The sequence below is a fragment of the Pseudophryne corroboree genome, chromosome 2, assembly GCF_028390025.1.
Source record: "Pseudophryne corroboree isolate aPseCor3 chromosome 2, aPseCor3.hap2, whole genome shotgun sequence".
NCBI classification, from domain to species: domain Eukaryota; kingdom Metazoa; phylum Chordata; class Amphibia; order Anura; family Myobatrachidae; genus Pseudophryne; species Pseudophryne corroboree.
In genome coordinates this window covers 590,515,295-590,538,093 of record NC_086445.1, presented here as the reverse complement: position 1 = coordinate 590,538,093, position 22,799 = coordinate 590,515,295, and the positions used below count along the sequence as shown (strand labels likewise).

At 49.2% G+C, this 22,799-nt stretch overlaps 1 long non-coding RNA gene across 1 annotated transcript in view; it reads right to left on the bottom strand.

Moving 5' to 3' along the window:
• Window positions 1-19,291, bottom strand: part of LOC135037852 (uncharacterized) — a 307,719-nt gene extending 288,428 nt beyond the window's left edge. The window contains exon 1 of the long non-coding RNA XR_010232321.1: window positions 18,949-19,291. This is a non-coding gene — a long non-coding RNA (uncharacterized LOC135037852). The remainder of the gene's footprint in view (window positions 1-18,948) is intronic.
• Window positions 19,292-22,799: the final 3,508 nt, after the last annotated feature.

The window sequence follows — 22,799 nt, the reverse complement described above, 5'->3', positions numbered from 1 at the left end:
AAATAAATATTAAATTAAGTAAATTTATATGTCATCCTTAGGTTCAATTGTGTGGTGAGGGACAAGATTTGCCTCTGTTTGTCCACATGTTTTATGATTGGATACCAAGGGTGCCACGGCACACAGTTTGAGAAAGCCTGGTATAGACTATACCTGCACCTGTGTGCGATTACCCGTGTTTCCTATGTTCTCTTTAGAAAGGCCAGTCGATTATGTAAATTGCTGGTAGTCTTGTCAAATTTCTCAACGACTATCTGCCAGGGTATACCGAGTAAAAGTTTCATTGGCTGCTGTTCTCAACAACAGATATATCTTCAGTTGGCAGTGGTGGTGGTGGGGGAGGTGGAGGGGGGGGGGGGGTCGGCGTGTATGAACAATCACCATCTGCAGATATAACTTTAGATGTGTACCCAGCTTAACACCAGTGTGTGAGAACTAGAGATGTGCAGCGGACATTTTTCGGGTTTTGTGTTTTGGTTTTGGATTCGGTTCCGCGGTCGTGTTTTGGATTCGGACGCGTTTTGGCAAAACCTCCCTTAAGAATTTTTGTCGGATTCGGGTGCGTTTTGGATTTGGGTGTTTTAAAAAAAACAAACTCAAAAACAGCTTAAATCATAGAATTTGGGGGTAATTTTGATCCTATAGTATTATGTACATCAATAACCATAATTTCCAGTCATTTCCAGTCTATTCTGAACACCTCACAATATTGTTTTTAGGCCAAAAGGTTGCACCGAGGTCACTGGATGACTAAGCTAAGCGACCCAAGTGGTCAGCACAAACACCTGGCCCATCTAGGAGTGTCACTGCAGTGTCAGACAGGAGGGCAGATATCAAAAAAAGGCCCCTAACAGCACGTGATGCAAAGACGAAAAAAAGGTGCACTGAGGTTGCTGTAGGCCTAAGCTAAGCGACGCAACCACCTGGCCCATCTAGTAGTCTCACGCAGTGGCTGAATGTCAAGAGTGGGCCGCAACTGTTCGGTCCACTGACAGCATCTCCAGCACGCACCAGTCACTTTAAAAAAAATATGCAATTGGTGGACTTATACGGCAGTACCCCAGGACTTATACAGCAGTACCCCTGGACTCATACGGCAGTGTCACACAGGATGGCACTTTTCAAAAACTAGGCCCCAAACAGCACCTCATGCAAAGATGTCGAAGAGGTGCAATGAGGTAGCTGTATGACTAAGCCAAGCGACACAAACAATTCCAATTGGAATTATATGTCCAAATCACCGGAATTATTTGGCAAGATCACTGTAATTCATAATTATAAATCACTGATATTAATTGGTAAAATCACTGTAATGCTTCGTCCAAATCACTGGAATTAATTGGCAAAATCTCGCTATCGCCTGCCTAGTGAAGTGGAATCTAGATGGGATTTGGTACCGGGGACACAATAACTAATGGCGAATAACGGGCGCACGTCTAACAGCGCACTGCTTATACTGATCACTGATTATACTGATCACTGATTATACTGAGCACTGATTATACTGATCACTAATTATACTGAGCACTGATTATACTGATTATACTGATCACTGATTTTACTGAGCACTGATTATACTGATCACTGATTATACTGAGCACTGATTATACTGATCACTGATTATACTGAGCACTGATTATACTGAGCACTGATGATACTACGGAGAACTGACACTGAGCAGCACGATGCAGCACAAGACACGGTACTAGTATTAGTGAGCAGCACAAAAGCCCTCTGGAATTGTCACCCCCCAGATACCACTGTGACTGGAATGATGATGACCTATGCACAGTGACAGGACACTACCACAGCACCCTACAGCAGCAAGATGCAGCACAAGACACTGGACTATTAGTAATGTACTGTAGTATACTGAGCACCACACAATGCAGCACAAGACAATGGTGGTCATTCCGAGTTGTTCGCTAGCTGGTTTCGTTCGCAGCGCAGCGATTAGGTAAAAAAGCGGCACTTCTGTGCATGTGTATGTGGCGCAATGCGCACGCGCGGCGTACTTTTACAACAGCCGATGCAGTTTCACACAAGGTCTAGCGACGCTTTTCAATCACACTGCTGGCCGCAGAGTGATTGACAGGAAGTGGGTGTATCTGGGTGGTAACTGACCGTTTTCGGGGAGTGTGTGTATAAACGCAGGCGTGTCAGATACAAACACAGGCGTGCCAGGGGAAACGCAGGCGTGATTGGCCAAACGCAGGGCGTGTTCGTGACGTCAAAACAGGAACTAAACAGTTTGAAGTGATCGCAAGCTAGGAGTAGGTCTGGAGCTGCTCAGAAACTGTACAATCTTTTTTTGTAGCAGCGCTGCGAACCTTTCGTTGCTAAGATACACTCCCAGAGGGCAGCGGCTTAGCGTTTGCATGGCTGCTAAAAGCAGCTAGCGAGCGAACAACTCGGAATGAGGGCCAATGAGCAGTGATACTGAGCACTGATGAGGATACTAGAACTGACACTGGGCAGCGAGATGCAGCACTGGACTATTGTACAGTAGTATACTGGTCACCACAATACAGCACAAGACAATGAGCAGTGATACTGAGCACTGATGAGGATACTAGAACTGACACTGGGCAACCAGATGCAGCACTGGTCTATTGTACTGTAGTATACTGGTCACCACAATGCAGCACAAGACAATGAGTAGTGATACTGAGCACTGATGAGGATACTAGAATTGACACTGGGCAGCGAGAACAGCACTGGACTATTGTACTGTAGTATACTGGTCACCACAATGCAACACAAGACAATGGCCCTCATTCTGAGTTGATCGCTCGATAGCTGCTTTTAGCAGCATTGCAAACGCTAGGCCGCCGCCCTCTGGGAGTGTATATTAGCTTAGCAGAATTGCTAACGAAAGGTTAGCAATTCTGCTATTAAATATTTCCCTGCAGTTTCTGAGTAGCTCCAGACCTACTCCTAGAATGCGATCACTGCAGACTGTTTGGTTCCTGGTTTGACGTCACTTCCCCGTTTCCCCAGCCACTCCTGCGTTTTCATCTGGCACGCCTGCGTTTTTTAGCACACTCCCAGAAAACGCTCAGTTACCACCCAGAAACACCCATTTCCTGTCAATCACTCACCGATCAGCAGAGCGACTGAAAAGCGTTGCATAGCCCTGTGTAAAATTGCATAGTTTTGTGTGAAAGTACTTTGCGCATGCGCCCTGCTGCCCATACGCATGCGCAGAATTGCTGTTTTTTAGCCTGATCGCAATTCTGCTAAAAACGGCAGCGAGCGAACAACTCGGAGTGACCACCTATGAGTAGTGATACTGAGCACTGATGAGGATACTAGAACTGACACTGGGCAGCGAGAACAGCACTGGACTATTGTACTGTAGTATACTGGTACCACAATGCAGCACAAGACAATGAGTAGTGATACTGAGCACTGGTGAGGATACTAGAACTGACACTGGGCAGCGAGAACAGCACTGGACTATTGTACTGTAGTATACTGGTCACCACAACGCAGCACAAGACAATGAGCACTGATCCTGAGCATTAATGAGGATACTAGAACTGACACTGAGCAGCGAGATGCAGCACTGGACTATTGCACTGTAGTATACTGGTCACCACAATGCAGCACAGATACTGAGCACTGATATTGAGCTTTCCACTCAGAGAACGTAGCCACTTCCTCTCGCTCTCTCGACAATGCACGAGTGAAAATGGCGGCGACGCGCGGCTCTTTATATGGAATCCGAATCTCGCGAGAATCTGACAGCGGGATGATGACGTTTTCCCTCGTTCGGGTTTTCCGAGTCAGGCGGGAAGAACCAAGGCTGCCTCGGACCCGTGTAAACCACGTGAAGTTCGGGGGGGTTCGGTTCTCGGAGAACCGAACCCGCTCCTCTCCAGTGAGAACTGTATAATAGGCAAGTAATGCTGGGTACGCACTAGCAGATATATCAATAGATCAGCTGATATATCGTTAATCCTATAACAGTCAAAGGAATAGGAGACAAGATACTTATAGCCACAAAAGACGGGGTAATCATGGCTCCCTGAGAATAGGGAGTGAACCAAAGTCACAGAAATCCAAGATGTGTTGTATATACTAGATATGGGGACAAACCTCATTGCCATAAGCATCTTGGAGCAGAGAGGGTACAGAGACCAGTTTGAAGTAGGAAAGTGCATTGTGCGGAACAAAGAGGGACTGTGACAGCAACAGGAACTGGGTTATTTTTCCTAGACACAAAGGAGTGTTACGCAATGATGACTTCTGACTCTCATTCTATGGCACAGATGGCTAGACCATCTTAGGTATGGCAGTGTCCAGAAACTTCTTAATTGGATGGTGACAGGAAACTCCATGTGTTAAGCTGGGTACACACTGGATGATATACTGGCCGTTCAATTAAACAGTCATTTACTGATCTGCGGGTGTGTACAAATGATATGTCTGTGACTTATGTCATTCACAGGCATATCGTGACTCTGCACTGCAGCAGACACGATGACCAATATATCTACAGATATATTGGTGCATCGTTCTGTGTGTACGTCCGATCCTCTGACGTGCGATTGGTCATCTGTACAGCCCGTCGCCTTGGATGGCCGGCGTTATGAAGTTCATCCCTGGTGTCTGCGTGGGAGCAGCAGCATCCTGGCTTCAGATCAGACAGAGCCCACAGCAGCTGTCAGGTGAGTATTATGCGATTCACAGCTGGGGGGAGCAGGACACTGTAGGGGGTGCAGGTGCAGTGATCAACGTGTGCCCTGTTCAGCCGGAGCCCCAGCCTGCATGTACTCATGCAGTCAACAGGGAGCTACCTGCTCCCTCTGTGTGGCCTGGCAGAGTGAGACACAAACGGGAACCCCAGCCAGCAAAGAAGGGACACACCAGCGGGAGCCTCGGCCAGCAGTAAAGAGACACACCAGCGGAAGCCCAGCCGGCAGTGGATGGATGCAGGAACATGATCTTACTGCAGATTGTACCACACCTGTATGCCAAGCAATGTACCCAGCAGTACACAGCAGTACAGTGTGAATCTGTGACTTTCACTAACCAGCCTACAGGTAAGAAAATTGAGCCGCAATAAAACAAGGTCTAACCCTAAGGAGGGGTGTGTACATTGGTTATATGTAATACATTTGATACTGTATTTAATCTGACAATTACATGTACTGTATATTGTTATGAGTAACCATTTAAGTGGGTGCTGGGGGTTTGAAAAGGGCAACCCAGAGACATGAGTGTACCGGGCCCCAAAATTTATGTTTCCGGCCCTAGGAGGGAGACAAAAGCGGAAGCCTCAGCTAGCAGAGCAGAGCTCAGGCAAATGGGAGTCTATGTCAGTGGGAGCAGGTGACCTGGCAAGCATGAGTCCTGGACTCATTATGTAAATTGCAGGAAGATTTGGCACATTTCATGAAGACAATCTACCAGTGTGTACACAGGAAAGATTAACTGGCCAATGTACTCAACAACAGATATAGCTGCAGATGGCAGTTGTGGTTGGTCAGTGGCCCTCATTCCGAGTTGCTCGCTCGCTAGCTGCTTTTAGCAGCCATGCAAATGCTATGCCGCCGCCCTCTGGGAGTGTATCTTAGCTTAGCAGAAGTGCGACCGAAAGGATGGTAGTGCTGCTACAAAAAAAGATTTTGAAGTTTCTGAGCAGCTCCAGACCTACTCCTAGCTTGCGATCACTTCAGACTGTTTAGTTCCTGTTCTGACGTCACGAACACGCCCTGCGTTCGGCCAGCCATGCCTGCGTTTTCCCAGGCACGCCCGCATTTTTATCTGACACGCCCGCATTTTTACACACACTCCCCGAAAACGGTCAGTTACCACTCAGAAACACCCACTTCTTGTCAATCACTCTGCGGCCAGCAGTGCGATTGAAAAGTGTTGCTAGACCTTGTGTGAAACTGCATCGGCTGTTGTGAAAGTATGTCGCACGTGCGCATTGCGCCGCATATGCATGCGCTGAAGTGCCGCTTTTTTACCTAATCGCTGCACTGCGGACAAAAACAGCTAGCGAACAACTCGGAATGACCCCCAGTGTGTATCATCTGCAGATATATCTTTAGGTGTGTACCCAACTTGAGCCCTTTTCCCCTTTCCACATTTAGCAAGCAGAGCCAAGGCTGGACTTGGCGAATACAGATGTGTGAGATTTGATAGAAAAGAAATTGATAATTGGATACGAAGACTATAACATACAGTAATGACTTCACAAGAATGACACATTTATTTTATCAGAGCAAAGAAAGAAGTATTGTGTACAACTGCAGACTACATGAGATCAACAGAAACTCAAACTGGTTGCACGTTGAAAGTCTTGAAGTATGACAATGGAGGAGAATACCAAAATAAAGATGTTAAAATCTTCCTAAAGAAGCATGGCAATGAATATCAAATGACTATTGCATACATGCCAGAGTAGAAAGGTGTAAGTGAGCGTGCAAACAACACTATCGCCCTCATTCCAAGTTGTTCACTCACCAGCTACGTTTTGCAGCCGTGCAAATGCATATTCGCCGCCCACGGGGGAGTGTATTTTTTCGCTTTGCAAGTGTGCGATCGCATGTGCAGCCGAGCAGTACAATTTTTTTTTGCTGTTTCAGAGTAGATCTGAACTTACTCAGCTCTTGCGATCACTTCAGCCTGTCCGGTCCCGGAATTGACGTCAGACACCCGCCCTGCAAACGCCTGGTCACGCCTGCGTTTTCCCAACCATTCCCAGAAAACGGTCAGTTGACACCCATAAACGCCCTCTTCCTGTCAATCTCTTTGCGATCGGCTGTGCGAATGGATTCGTCGCTAGAAGCATTGCACAACAATGATGCTGTTTGTACCCGTACTACACGCATGCGCATTGCGGTGCATACGCATGCGCAGTAGTAACCTGATCACTGCGCTGCGAAAATCTGCAGCGTGCGATCAACTCGGAATGAGGGCCAATAGTGGAAAGAGCTTGATCTACAGTATGCTAAAGGATGCAATCCTGATTATGGGGCTAATTCAGTAATTCAGTGCTAATCAGCAGAATATGCTATCCTTTTGCTCGCATACTGGGGGCCACCCAGCACTGAGCAAGGCCGCCCAGCATACTGACTGGCACCTACCCCCCTTCGACAAGCAGAAATTGCGATTGTTTTGCAATTTCTGCTTGTCAGCAGAAACTAAAAACGACTCCTGCCGGCGCAGCTTAGCTGCGGCCGCAGGAGTCCCGGCCCCATTTTACCTGTGACGTCACACACAGCCGCCGCGACCACGCCCCCGACACACCTCCATTTGTCCGCCTCCGCCCACCGTTCGGGTCGCCCCGCCCTGGCAACGCTCCGTCTCCTCCCTGGAAATGGAGAGTTGCCACCCCCGCCCCCCGACCGCCTGACTGACATGCCGAAGCGGACGCTTTTTCTGCGGCCCCCACAGAAAGTGCAGGCGCAAGCGCAGGAGGGGCGCTGCGCATGCGCCCGCGGGGCCATCGTAAAAATTCTGATTTGCGATCCAACCTGAATTAGCCTCTAAGTGCTTTTGGGCAAAGGACGGATCTATGGCAGAGTATCTTAAAAACCATGCTCCCACAGTCGCTCTGAAAAAAAAAAACACTGATAGAAGCATGGTCTGGAAGGAAGCCAAGCATCAATTATTTCAAAGTCTTGAGATGAATTGTATATGTACGTATCCGCAAGGAGAAAATTCATAAGCTGATTCCCAAATCTGTGAAATGTATCATACTTGGATACAAACCAAGAGAGTAAAGGATGCAGGCTCTGGGACTCTAAGAAGAGAAAGCTTACTAAAGTCAAGAGATATTACATTGCAAGAAACAGAACCACTTAAAATAAGGCTGGAAGAGGAACTGCACAGCACGTATGTGACATTGGATAAGCCAACAGCTGGAGGTGTTCCTGAAGCAGAGGCTACTAGCGTAGACATCCAATCACAGAACATAGCTTCTGCATGATCAATTAGTGGAAAACCACCTAAAATATATTGAGGAGTTTACAAATATCACATTCTGTGAACCCCAAAATATCCAGGATGCAAAGTCAATTAATGACTGGTGTGAATGGAAATCAGCAATAGACAAGCAGATGACATCGCTCAATGAGCCTGATTCAGGCCCCGACACTCTTTTAGCGCATGCCACAGAGTACCAATGTTTGATACTTTGCGCATGCACCAGACCCGTACTGCACATGTACAGTATGGGTCGACAGCATCAGACTGTCAAATGCAGGTTGGGGGCATGGAGGCGCTGCAACGGCTTCTGTTTCTCAAATTGGAGGCATGTCGGATGTCGCTGCCATTGTTGTGGAGGGACAGGACCAGTATCTCTGTCCAATGACAGAGATTTCCTGGTCTCCCGTATGTCACGCCGTCGTCCGAAGGTGTGGCAGATGATCAATACTGCGTCTTAGGACGCAGCTCGAATCAGTAATGCATGTAGAAGGTGTGACACCTCCTTCTGCATGAGCTGTCCTGTAGCACTAAGCACCATTGAGTTTAGACAACACTTCATGTGTGAGTTTGTGGAGAATGGATCTGGTGCTCTGACCTATAAAGCAAGTGAGAAGGATCCTGCTGATAAACTCACAAAGGGAGTTACATAACAATTACTGGTCTTCTTTCTTTAGAAATGTGGACTACAATATGGCTGACATGTTGATATGTTAGTTTTTGTTTAACCCCACTTTCAGTTACAGATATTTACTGCAAATGTTGTTTCAATTTATGTAACTGGGAAAATCTTGCAGCAAGGACGGGTGTTGGAATTGGAGTGCGCTCCTTCATTATTTGCATTTTGCCTTAAGTGAGGCATTAGGCCATACCTGCCTACCCTCCATCATTCTGCAGGAGACTCCCTGAAAGAGGAGAAATCTCCCTGACTCCCTGAATAGACCAGCAATCTCCCTGATTGCACCTTATCCCCATTATGCACTGTTACATTATTGGTGTGTTAAATAAATCAGAGATACATACATTCATATGGGCTCCCCAGTGCTATTTACCTGCATTGGTTATAAGGCACAATGATTCCTATGGCTACATGCATTTTAAATAAGGTTACTCATGGCCACTTACAGTATATGGAACCTCTTGTAAAGCACAATGGGGGTCATTCTGAGTTGATCGCTTGCTAGCTAGTTTTAGCAGCCATGCAAACGCTATGCTGCCGCCCACTGAGGAGTGTATTTTAGCTCAGCAGAAGTGCGAACGCTTGTGCAGCCGAGCTCTGCAAAAACAGTTTGTGCAATTTCAGAGTAGCTCTGAACCTACTCAGCGCTTGCGATCACTTCAGCCTATTCGGGTCCGGATTTGACGTCATACACCCGCCCAGCGAACGCCCAGCCACGCCTGCATTTTTTCAGACATGCCTGCGTTTTTGCAAACACTCCCTGAAAACGGTCAGTTGACACCCAGAAACGCCCCCTTCCTGTCAATCTTCTTGCGGCCGCCAGTGCGACTGAAAACTTCACTACAACCTGTGCAGAAGCACAAAGAGCTTTGTACCTGTTCGACGCGCGTGCGCATTGCGGCCCATATGCATGCGCAGAAATGCCGATTTTTAGCCTGATCGCTGCGCTGTGAACAACGGGTGCTAGCGATCAACTCGGATGACCCCCAATACACAAACAAATCCTGAAAAATATCAGGATATTTTCTTCAACAAGTAGATCTTACTAACTCTGGGGCTCATTTACTGTACATTTGGATGTAAGTCATTTTTATGACACGCCTCTCAGATGTAGCAGTACACGTCCACACTGATAGGTGTCACTTTCACATCTCCCTGAAATGCTTTTTCAAAAGTAGGCAAGTATGTTTTAAGTCAGGTTCTGTTGTATGACTTGGGCAGAGTCAAGGTCCGCAGAAGCATGACCGGAACACCGACTGTCAGTGCAGTGCTATACGCTGGAAGTCCAGCTGCACTAAGTGAGTTTAATAATTCCACTCATACTGTATAGTCATTTTGGACGGGTTGGTATTGGGTGACCGGTGGTTGAAAGACCGGCGGTCACCATACCGACGCTGTGACCTCGTCTGTCAGATGGCCAGCAGGAGGGGGGGGGGGGGGGGGGGGTCGGCCAGCGCAACAAAGCCCCTTGCGGGCTCGCTGCACTTGCCACAGGTTCTACTCCCACTCTATGGGGATAGTCCCTGTTGGTCGGCATGCCAACCGGCGGGCTAGTCAGGGGTCGAGATGGCGGCGCTGGTATTGTGACCACCGGTCACATAGACGCATCCCTTTTGGACTTGTGGAGCCTGCACACTGCAAGCGTCTGGTTGTTCATTTATTGTTCCTCTCCCTGATGTTAGATCGAGATCAGACATACCTCAGTCCTTTTCTAGGTCACTAAGCTATATAATAGTGAAAATGTGATTCAGTTTTTTTGTGATGCCAGAATGTACAGACATACCTGAAATGTTTTTTCAAAAGTAGGCAAGTATGCATTAGGCCCTTTTACCCAGGTGGTCGCTGACAGTGATACTGCGCATGTGATATTGGTTGCCAGCTGTAAGAATAGCCTAATTAATTTCCTGGCCAGTCTTGCTAATAAAAATAAAATAAAAATATAAAAAAAATAAGAATTTACTTACCGATAATTCTATTTCTCGGAGTCCGTAGTGGATGCTGGGGTTCCTGAAAGGACCATGGGGAATAGCGGCTCCGCAGGAGACAGGGCACAAAAAAGTAAAGCTTTTACCAGATCAGGTGGTGTGCACTGGCTCCTCCCCCTATGACCCTCCTCCAGACTCCAGTTAGGTACTGTGCCCGGACGAGCGTACACAATAAGGGAGGCAATTTGAATCCCGGGTAAGACTCATACCAGCCACACCAATCACACCGTACAACTTGTGATCTAAACCCAGTTAACAGTATGATAACAGAAAGAGCCTCTTAAAGATGGCTCCTTAACAATATAACCCGAATTTGTTAACAATAACTATGTACAGTATTGCAGATAATCCGCACTTGGGATGGGCGCCCAGCATCCACTACGGACTCCGAGAAATAGAATTATCGGTAAGTAAATTCTTATTTTCTCTATCGTCCTAAGTGGATGCTGGGGTTCCTGAAAGGACCATGGGGATTATACCAAAGCTCCCAAACGGGCGGGAGAGTGCGGATGACTCTGCAGCACCGAATGAGAGAATTCCAAGTCCTCTTTTGCCAGGGTATCAAATTTGTAGAATTTTACAAACGTGTTTTCCCCCGACCACGTAGCTGCTCGGCAGAATTGTAATGCCGAGACCCCTCGGGCAGCCGCCCAAGATGAGCCCACCTTCCTTGTGGAATGGGCCTTAACAGATTTAGGCTGTGGCAGGCCTGCCACAGAATGAGCAAGTTGAATTGTGTTACAAATCCAACGAGCAATCGTCTGCTTAGAAGCAGGGGCACCCAACTTGTTGGGTGCATATAGTATCAACAGCGAGTCAGATTTTCTGACTTCAGCCGTCCTTGAAATGTATATTTTTAAGGCTCTGACAACGTCCAAAAACTTGGAGTCCTCCAAGTCGCCAGTGGCCGCAGGCACCACAATAGGTTGGTTCAGGTGAAACGCTGATACCACCTTAGGGAGAAAATGCGGACGAGTCCTCAGTTCTGCCCTATCCGAATGGAAGATTAGATAAGGGCTTTTATAAGATAAAGCCGCCAATTCAGATACTCTCCTGGCGGAAGCCAGGGCCAGTAACATAGTCACTTTCCATGTGAGATATTTAAAATCCACCTTTTTCAATGGTTCAAACCAATGGGATTTGAGGAAATCTAAAACTACATTTAGATCCCACGGTGCCACCGGAGGCACCACAGGAGGCTGTATATGCAGTACTCCTTTAACAAAAGTCTGTACCTCAGGAACTGAGGCCAATTCTTTTTGGAAGAATATTGACAGGGCCGAAATTTGAACCTTAATAGATCTCAATTTGAGACCCCTAGACAATCCTGATTGTAGGAAATGTAGGAAACGACCCAGTTGAAATTCCTCCGTCGGAACACTCCGATCCTCGCACCACGCGACATATTTTCGCCAAATGCGGTGATAATGTTTCGCGGTGACTTCCTTCCTTGCCTTAATCAAGGTAGGAATGACTTCTTCTGGAATGCCTTTCCCTTTTAGGATCTGGCGTTCAACCGCCATGCCGTCAAACGCAGCCGCGGTAAGTCTTGAAAGAGACAGGGACCCTGTTGTAGCAGGTCCCTTCTCAGAAGTAGAGGGCACGGGTCGTCCGTGACCAACTCTTGAAGTTCCGGGTACCAAGTCCTTCTTGGCCAATCCGGAGCCACTAGTATTTCTTACTCCTCCTCACCGTATAATCTTCAATACCTTTGGTATGAGAGGCAGAGGAGGAAACACATATACTGATTTGTACACCCAAGGTGTTACCAGTGCGTCCACAGCTATTGCCTGTGGATCTCTTGACCTGGCGCAATACTTGTCCAGTTTCTTGTTGAGGCGAGACGCCATCATGTCTACCATTGGTCTTTCCCAACAGTTTATTAGCATGTGGAAGACTTCTGGATGAAGACCCCCCTCTCCCGGGTGTATATCGTGTCTGCTGAGGAAGTCTGCTTCCCAGTTGTCCACGCCCGGGAGGAACACTGCTGACAGTGCTATTACGTGATTCTCCGCCCAGCGAAGAATCTTGGCAGCTTCTGCCATTGCACTCCTGCTTCTTGTGCCGCCCTGTCTGTTTACATGGGCGACCGCCGTGATGTTGTCCGACTGAATCAACACCGGTTTTCCTTGCAGGAGTGGTTCCGCCTGGCTTAGAGCATTTTAGATTGCTCTTAGTACCAGAATGTTTATGTGAAGAGACTTTTCCAGGTTCGTCCATACCCCCTGGAAGTTTCTTCCTTGTGTGACTGCTCCCCAACCTCTCAGGCTGGCGTCCGTGGTCACCAGGATCAAATCCTGTATGCCGAATCTGCGGCCCTCCAATAGATGAGCCTTTTGCAACCACCACAGAAGATATACCCTTGTCCTTGGCGACAGGGTTATTCGCAGGTGCATCTGAGGATGCGACCCTGACCATTTGTCCAACAGATCCCTTTGGAAAATTCTTGCATGGAATCTGCCGAATGGAATTGCTTCGTAAAAAGCCACCATTTTTCCCAGGACTCTTGTGCATTGATGTACAGACACCTTTCCTGGTTTTAGGAGGTTCCTGACAGGTCGGATAACTCCTTGGCTTTTTCCTCGGGAAGAAAAACCTTTTTCTGAACCGTGTCCAGAATCATCCCTAGGAACAGCAGACGTATCGTCGGAAAACAGCTGCGATTCTTGGAATATTTAGAATCCAGTCGTGCCGTCGAAGAACTACTTTAGATAGTGCTCTTCCGACCTCCAACTGTTCTCTGGAACTTGCCCTTTTTAGGTCGTGCAAGTAAGGGATAATTTAGATGCCTTTTTTCTTTGAAGAAACATCTTTTCGGCCATTACCTTGGTAAAAAGGCCCGGGGTGCCGTGGATAATTCAAACGGCATCGTCTGAAACTGATATTGACAGTTCTGTACCACGAACCAGAGGTACCCTTGATGAGAAGGACAAATTTTGGACATGGAGGTAATCCTTGATGTCCAGGGACACCATATAGTCCCCTTTTTTCCGGTTCGCTATCACTGCTCTGAGTGACTTTATCTCGATTTGAACCTTTTATGTAAGTGTTCAAAACATTTTAGATTTAGACTATGTGTCACCAAGCCGTCTGGCTTCAGTACCACAATATAGTGTGGAAAAATAATACCCTTTTCCTTGTCGTAGGAGGGGTACTTTGATTATCACCTGCTGGATATACAGCTTGTGAATTGTTTCCAATGCTGCCTCCCTGTCGGAGGGAGCCGTTGGTAAAGCAGACTTCAGGAAGCTGCGAGGAGAAGATGTCTCGACTCTCCAATCTTTACCCCTGGGATAATACTCGTACGATCTAGGGGTCAACTTGCGAGTGATCCCACTGCGCCCTGAGACTCTTGAGACTACCCCCCCACCTTGAGTCCGCTTGCACGGCCCCAGCGTCATGCTGAGGACTTGGCAGACGCGGTGGAGGGCTTCTTTTCCTGGGAAAGGGCTGCCTGCTGCAGTCTACTTCCCTTACCTCTATGTCTGGGCAGATATGACTGGCCTTTTGCCTGCATGCCCTCATGGGAAAGGAAAGATTGAGGCTGAAAAGACGGTGTCTTTTTTAGCTGAGATGTAACTTGGGGTAAAAAAGGTTGGATTTCCCAGCTGTTGCTGTGGTCCCCAGGTCCGATGGACCGACCCCCAAATAACTCCTTCCCTTTATACAGCAATACTTCCATCTGCCGTATGGGATCTGTATCACCTGACCACTGTCGTGTCCCTGACATCTTCTGGGAGATATGGACAACGCACTTATCTTGATGCCAGAGAGCAAATATCCCTCTGTGCATCTCACATACATATATATAGAATGCATCCTATTAAATGCTCTACATGAATAAAATATTTTCAGTCAGGGAATCCGACCAAGCCAACCCAGCACTGCATCTCCAGGCTGATGGCGATCGCTGGTCGCAGTATAACCACCGTATGTGTGTATATACTTTTTAGGATATTTTTCCAGCTTCCTATCAGCTGGCTCCTTGAGGGCGGCCGTATCTGGAGACGGTAACGCCACTTGATAAGCGTGTGAGCGCCTTATCACCCTAAGGGGTGTTTCCCAACGTACCCTAATTTCTGGCGGGAAAGGGTATAACGCCAATATTTGCTATCGGGGTAACCCTACGCATCATCACACACTTCATTTTATTTTATCTGATTCAGGAAAAACTACAGGTAGTTTTTTCACTCCCACATAATACCCTTTCTTGTGGTACTTGTAGTATCAGAAACACGTAACACCTCCTTCATTGCCCTTAACGTGTGGCCCTAATGAGAAATACGTTTGTTTATTCACCGTCGACACTGTATTCAGTGTCCGTGTCTGTGTCTGTGTCGACCGACTGAGGTAAATGGGCGTTTTTAAAACCCCTGACGGTGTTTCTGAGACGCCTGGACCGGTCCTAATAGATTGTCGGCCGTCTCATGTCGTCAACCGACCTTGCAGCGTGTTGACATTCTCACGTAATTCTCTAAATAAGCCATCCATTCCTGTGTCGACTCCCTAGAGAGTGACATCACCATTACAGGCAATTTCTCCGCCTCCTCACCAACATCGTCCTCATACATGTCGACACACACGTACCGACACACAGCACACACACCGGGAATGCTCTGACAGAGGACAGGACCCACTAGCCCTTTGGGGAGACAGAGGGAGAGTCTGCCAGCACACACCAAAAACGCTATAATTATATAGGGACAACCTTATATAAGTGTTTCTCCCTTATAGCATCTTTTATATATATACAATATCGCCAAAATCAGTGCCCCCCCTCTCTGTTTTAACCCTGTTTCTGTAGTGCAGTGCAGGGGAGAGCCTGGGAGCCTTCTCTCCAGCTTTTCTGTGAGAGAAAATGGCGCTGTGTGCTGAGGAGATAGGCCCCGCCCCTTTTTCGGCGGCCTCGTCTCCCGCTATTTTTGAAGTTAGGCAGGGGTTAAATATCTCCATATAGCCTCTGTGGGCTATATGTGAGGTATTTTTTGCCTCTAATAAGGTTTTTATTTGCCTCTCAGAGCGCCCCCCCCAGCGCTCTGCACCCTCAGTGACTGTTGTGTGAAGTGTGCTGAGAGGAAAATGGCGCACAGCTGCAGTGCTGTGCGCTACCTTTATGAAGACTCAGGAGTCTTCAGCCGCCGATTTTGGACCTCTTCTCTCTTCAGCGTCTGCAAGGGGGCCGGCGGCGCGGCTCCGGTGACCATCCAGGCTGTACCTGTGATCGTCCCTCTGGAGCTAGTGTCCAGTAGCCAAGCAGCAAATCCACTCTGCACGCAGGTGAGTTCACTACTTCTCCCCTAAGTCCCTCGTTGCAGTGATCCTGTTGCCAGCAGGACTCACTGTAAAGTAAAAAACCTAAGCTAAACTTTCTCTAAGCAGCTCTTTAGGAGAGCCACCTAGATTGCACCCTTCTCGTTCGGGCACAAAATCTAACTGGAGTCTGGAGGAGGGTCATAGGGGGAGGAGCCAGTGCACACCACCTGATCTGGTAAAAGCTTTACTTTTTTGTGCCCTGTCTCCTGCGGAGCCGCTATTCCCCATGGTCCTTTCAGGAACCCCAGCATCCACTTAGGACGATAGAGAAATATATATTATTTTACATGCATTATGGATCAAACAAATACTTTAGTTAAAAAAAGAATGCAGGAGGATTGCAGCAGTGCCCTGCAATCCTTCTTAAATAGGAATGGCTATTCCAGGAGACATTCTACAAATCTATTCTATGCCAAAAGCTAATGTTGGTGATAGCAGCAGCATCCCTCCCAGTATTTAGGAAGTGGGATGCAGGACTGCACACAGGGCCGGGGCTAGGGTGTTCGGCGCCCTCCTGCAAACTATAAAATTGCGCCCATCCTCCCTTAACTCATAAAGGGTCAGTGTGCGTCACAAAAGGGGTGTGTGGTCTCACATGGAAGGGGTGCGGACACACAATAGCACCTCACAATAGTACCTCCAATTCAAATTACACCACACTGTAGCACAATCTTGTTCGATTTATACTGCACATAGTCCCCATGATTCATATTACAGAACATAATAGTGTCCCATATACTTATATTTTTTTTCTCTCGTTTTCCTCCACTCTCTCGGCAACCCCTTTCCCATCTATTTTCCATCCCCTCTTTCCCCTTCTTAATCCCACTAAATTGGGAGTTACAGGGAGGGTGAAGGCAGGGACGCTGACAGGGAGTTGGAAGGAGTGTGAACTGTGAGGAGCACTGAAGGGGAAGTTACAGGGAGAGTGAGGGCAAGGGTACTGAGGGGAGAGTTACAGGGAGGGTAAGGGCAGGGACGCTGACAGGGAGCTACAAGAAGGGTAGGGACACTGACGGGGGAGTTAGAGGGAGGGTAAGGGCTGGGACGCTGACGGGGTAGTTACAGGGAGGGTGAGAGTAGGGATTCTGAGGGGGGAGTTAGCGGATGGGTGAGGGCACACTGAGGGGTGTAGCTACATAGAGGGTGACGGCAGGGGCAGTGAAGGGGGAGTTACAGGGAGGGTGAGCATAAGGACACTGAGGGGGGAGCTACTGGGAGGGTGAGGGCACACTGAGGGGGGAGCTACATGGTGGGTAAGGGCAGGGGCACTGAGGGGGGAGTTACAGGGACAGTGACAGTAAGGATGCTGAGGGGGAAGCTACGGGAGGGTGAGGGCACACTGAGGGGGAATTACAGGGAGGGTGAGGGCAGGGGCACTGTGGGGGGAGTAACAGGGAGGGTGAGGACAGGGGCACTGAGGGGGGAGTAACAGGGAGGGTGAGGACAGGGACACTGACAGGGGAGTTGGTGGGTAAGGGCTGGGACGCTGAGGGGGTAGTTACAGGAAGGATGAGGGTAGGGATGCCGAGAGGGGAGCTACAGGGTGGCTGAGGGTAAGGACACTGAGGGGGGAGTTAGAGGGAGGGTGAGTGCACACTGAGGGGGGAGCTACAGGGAGGGTAAGGGCAGGGGCCTAAAAAAATATCTTTATTAGAATAAATAAAATACTGTAAACATTCATGTACAGACTATAAGCTATGGAGCGAGCCCCCTCTTCTCGTCACTTACCAGATATGTGCAGCGTAAGCAGGGCCGGCAGAAATCTTGGGTCCCGGTACTCTGATATCTCTGGGGCCCCCCTTAACACACATATATATAGATATATCATTCAAATTATTAATTTAGATTATTTACTACAATGGCAGAGAGGGAGAGAGAGATAGACCAGAGAAAGAGAGAAAAGGGAGACAGACCAGGGGCAGAGAGTGAGAGACAGTCCAGGGGCAGAAAGAGTGGGTAAGACCAGAGGCTTGGAGAGAGAGAGACCAGGCACTGAGAGAAAGAGAAGGGGGGAGAGAGAGAGCGAGAGAGAGAGCGAGAGAGAGAGATGGGGGGGGGGTCAGGGGCACAGAGAGACACAGGTCAGGTACAGAGAGACAGACCAAAGTGAGAGTGACACAGAGACTCGGGTGGTCATTCCGAGTTGATTGCAGCCAGCAACTTTTTGCTACTGCTGCGATCAACTAGTCCACGCCTATGGTGGAGTGTACTTTAGCTTAGCAGGGCTGCGATCGCTTGTGCAGCCCTGCTAAGCTAAAAAAATTTCAAGTTAAACTAGACCAGCCCTGGACATACTTACCCTGTGTGACGATCTCAGTGATGCAGGTCCCGGCTTTGACATCAGACATCCACCCACCGTTCTTCTGGACACGCTTGCATTTTCGTTACCACTCCACTCCCCGAAAACGGCTGGAAACGCTTCGGTGCTGCCCAGGACCACCTTCTTCCTGTCAAACTTCTTGCGGTTGGCTCTGTCACCGTTTTGTTCGTTCTTCTTGACGTAACCCGGCGACCCCAGTCGCCGGGCAACATCGCGCACTGCGGCCGCCGTGCATGCCGTACCTGTCCGCACTGCAGCGATAAACCGCTGCGTGCGAATGGGTCAAAATGACCCCCTTGGAGCAGAGAGAGAGGGAGGGAGAGAGCAGATAGAGAGAGAGGGACACACAGACCAGGGGCAAAGTGTGAGAGACAGTCCAGGGGCAGGAAGAGAGGGGAAGACCATTGGCTTAGAGAGGTAGAGAGAGAGACCAGAGGCAGTGAGTGAGAGAGAGACAGGGGGGGGGGGGGGGGCTGGGGCACAGAGAGACACAGATCAGGGACAGAGAGAGAGGGTGACACCAGTGAGAAATAGAAAGACAGACCAGAGAGACACAGAGACCAGGGATAGTGAGTGAGGGAGGGATACACCAGTGTTTAGACACTTTCTGTTCACTAGTGAGGCTGACCACCTCACACAGCTCCAGGGAAATTTTTCTTTATTCCTCTAAGCACCCAGATCCCATTTAATACTAGCTGGACTCATACCTCTGGCTGCCACTGTTAGGGATGAAGGTCCTCCTCCTGCTGAAGCCATGCTTTTCAGTTTTCCCCACTATGAAATGAACTTCGGAGAGCAGAGTCTCTGATTGGTCCAGTCTCCTGTGCTGCAGTCACTGGGTCCTAGCTCCTGCCGTGTTTAGAGGCTGCCTGTGGCTGCTGGACTCCCTCTGCCAGCACATCGCAGCTGCACTGTGTGATGGGAGAAGAGGGTGATCTCTGCCTCAGTGTCCAGGAAACGAGCCCTGTTCACTCTTTTGCCCTGCCCTCTGTACACTATCTGCTCCTCGGCGGCAGAAAGAGGCAGGGAAGGAGAGGTGCAGCGCACATAATGACATAGAGACGTCGGCAGAGGAGGCGCAGCCAACAGGCTGGACTAAGTGATAGGGTAGCAACTGGGGGGGGGGGGGGGGGGGGGGGCGGCTGGGGGGCGCGACATGTTCATTTTTTCTTTTCTTACAGAAATTGTGGCCCTGATTGGTCTTTCTGGGTGGCCAGGCGCATGCTAATTAAGTTCTCCTCTCCTCGTGCTGCTGCTGCTGCCTGTGGTAGGTGTGATAGGTGCTGGCAGCCGGCAGCAACAGGCAGGACAGTGGCGTTCCGTCAGTGAGGAGGCAGGGAGGGGGAGCCGCTCTTCCTGCTGCCAGCGCCGCTACTGCCTGTCAGAGTGACAGGCGCTGGCAGCCGGTGGCAACAGCGCACATCAGTAAGGTCGCAGAGCGGGGAGAGCGCCTCTCCGACCCAGCGCCTCCCTGCTTTGCAGGACCTTGCTGAGCGGTCAGCGCCGGCCCTGACTGCACATTTCTCATAAATCTGTCTCCTATACCTTCAATAAAGCTTTATTACACAGAACATTTCTCAATGTGGTGGTACTGAATAAGAAAAAACTGGATTTTAATACCTACCGGTAAATCCTTTTCTCCTAGTCCGTAGAGGATGCTGGGGTCCATTTCATGACCATGGGGTATAGACGGTTCCGCAGGAGCCATGGGCACTTTAAGACTTTTCAAGGGTGTGAACTGGCTCCTCCCTCTATGCCCCTCCTCCAGACCTCAGTTATAGGAACTGTGCTCAGGGAGACGGACATTTCGAGGAAAGGATTTATTTTTATACTAATGGTGAGATTCATACCAGCTCACACCTCAACCATGCCACACAACATGGCATTCAACATAACACACGCCAACAGGCATGAACCATTTACAGCAACATGCTGAAAACAAATGTGTAACTAACTGAACAAAACTGCAGGTAAAGTACGCACGGGGTCGGGCGCCCAGCATCCTCTACGGACTAGGAGAAAAAAAAAATCCTGTTTTCTCATACATCTAGGGGATGCTGAGGTCCATTTCATGACCATGGGGTTTATACCAAAGCTCCAGTACGGGCGGGAGAGTGCGGATGACCCTGCAGCACCGATTGACCAAACTTGAGGTCAGTGGCGTAACTAGAAATTTTTCTCCCCCAAGCCAAAAAATTCTTCGGCGCCCCCCCCCCCCCCCCCTTCATGCTCCATAATTGGGAGCAAGAAAGGGATAAATATGCGCGCGCCGAAGGCGGTGCGCGCCAAAAAAGGTGTGTGGTTTTGTTGGAGTGGGTGTGGTTTCGCATAAAGGGGCGTGGCATTGCAGGAAAAGACTACCTTATACCCCAGTTTTGCAACCTGCACGCCCATACGTTGGCCACCACAGGAAAGAAAAATAATCCTGATTCATGCCCCTTACATTATTTGTCATTTTTCCTCCTTATAGTAATGCCCAGTATACATTATGCCACATACTGCAATGGCCCTTAGACATTATGCCGCACACAATAATGCACGACACAATATGCACACACTGTAATGCCCCCGACACATTATGCCACACACCGTAATGTCTGTGACACATTATGCCACACACCGTAATGCCTGTGACACATTATGACAGGAATCGCAATGCCCGTTATACATTATGCTACACACTGCAATGCCCCTGATACATTATAGCACATACAATGTCTGTGACACATTATGACACACACCGCAATGTCCGTGATACATTATGCCACACACTGCAATGCCCGATACATTATAGCACATACAATGCCTGTGACACATTATGCCACACACTGCAATGACCTTGAGACATTATACCACAATGCCCGTGATATAGTATACCATACACCGTAATGCCTGTGACACATACCGCAATGCCCTGCCCGTTATACCCTATGCCACACATCGCAATGCCCGTTATGTATTATGCCACACTGCAATGACCCTGAGACATTATACCACATACCACAATGCCCGTGATATAGTATACCACACACCGTAATGCCTGACACATTATGACACACACCGCAATGTCCGTGATACATTATGCCACACACTGCAATGACCCTGAGACATTATACCACATATCACAATGCCCGCGATATAGTATACCATACACCGTAATGCCTGTGACACATTATGACACACACCGCAATGTCCGTGATACATTATGCCACACACCATAATGCCCATTACACATTAAGTCCTACAGTAAGGCTTCTAATTACTTTTCAATTACCTGCTCGTTGTCAAGGGTTTCATGCACTGGGTGTCATGCTCGTTGCCAGGGGTTTCATGCTCTTGGTTCCATGCACGGTGCCAGGGGTTTTCATGCTCAGGGTGTCATGCTCGTTGCCAGGGGTTTCATGCACTGGGTGTCATGCTCGTTGCCAGGGGTTTCATGCACTGGGTGTCATGCTCGTTGCCAGGTGTTTCATGCACTGGGTGTCATGCTCGTTGCTAGGAGGTAGTCCTTGTTGCTAGGGCTGTGCTCCCAGTGCCACATATGTCCCCAGTGCCAGATATTCCCCCACGGTGCCAGGTACTTACATGCCCCAGTGCCAAATATAGTCGTCCCCCCCATGTGCCAGGTACACATATACCCCCCCCCCAGTGCCACATATGCCCCCAGTGCCAGATATTCCCCCCCAGTGCCACATATGCCCCCAGTGCCAGATATGCCCCCAGTGCCATATATTCCCCCCCAGTGCCAAATATGCCCCCAGTGCCATATATGCCCCCAGTGCCAGATATTCCCCCCCAGTGCCAGATATTCCCCCCGTGCCATATATGCCCCCAGTGCCAGATATTCCCCCCCAGTGCCAGATATTCCCCCCGTGCCATATATGCCCCCAGTGCCAGATATCCCCCCCAGTGCCATATATGCCCCCAGTGCCAGATATTCCCCCCCAGTGCCATATATGCCCCCAGTGCCAGATATTCCCCACCAGTGCCATATATGCCCCAGTGCCAGATACCCCCCCCCCCCAGTGCCAGATATTCCCCCCAGTGCCAGATATTCCCCCCAGTGCCATATATGCCCCAGTGCCAGATATCCCCCCCCCAGTGCCATATATGCCCCAGTGCCAGATATCCCCCCCAGTGCCATATATGCCCCCAGTGCCAGATATTCCCCCCAGTGCCATATATGCCCCCCGTGCCATATATGCCCCCAGTGCCAGATATCCCCCCCCGTGCCATATATGCCCCCAGTGCCAGATATTCCCCCCCAGTGCCATATATGCCCCAGTGCCAGATATCCCCCCCCCAGTGCCAGATATGCCCCCAGTGCCAGATATTCCCCCCAGTGCCAGAAATGCCCCAGTGCCAGATATTCTTCCCTCCCCCCCGTGCCATATATGCCCCCCCCGTCGCTTTTTGGAGGGACACGGAGGGCACAGCTCGTCTCTCCTGTGTCCCTCCTGCTGCATCATCTCCGGCGGCCGCGGGTCTAATAGGGGGAAGTGCCGGTTCGTGAGCCAATTAGAGCTCACGGACGGCACTTCCCCCTATTAGACCCGCG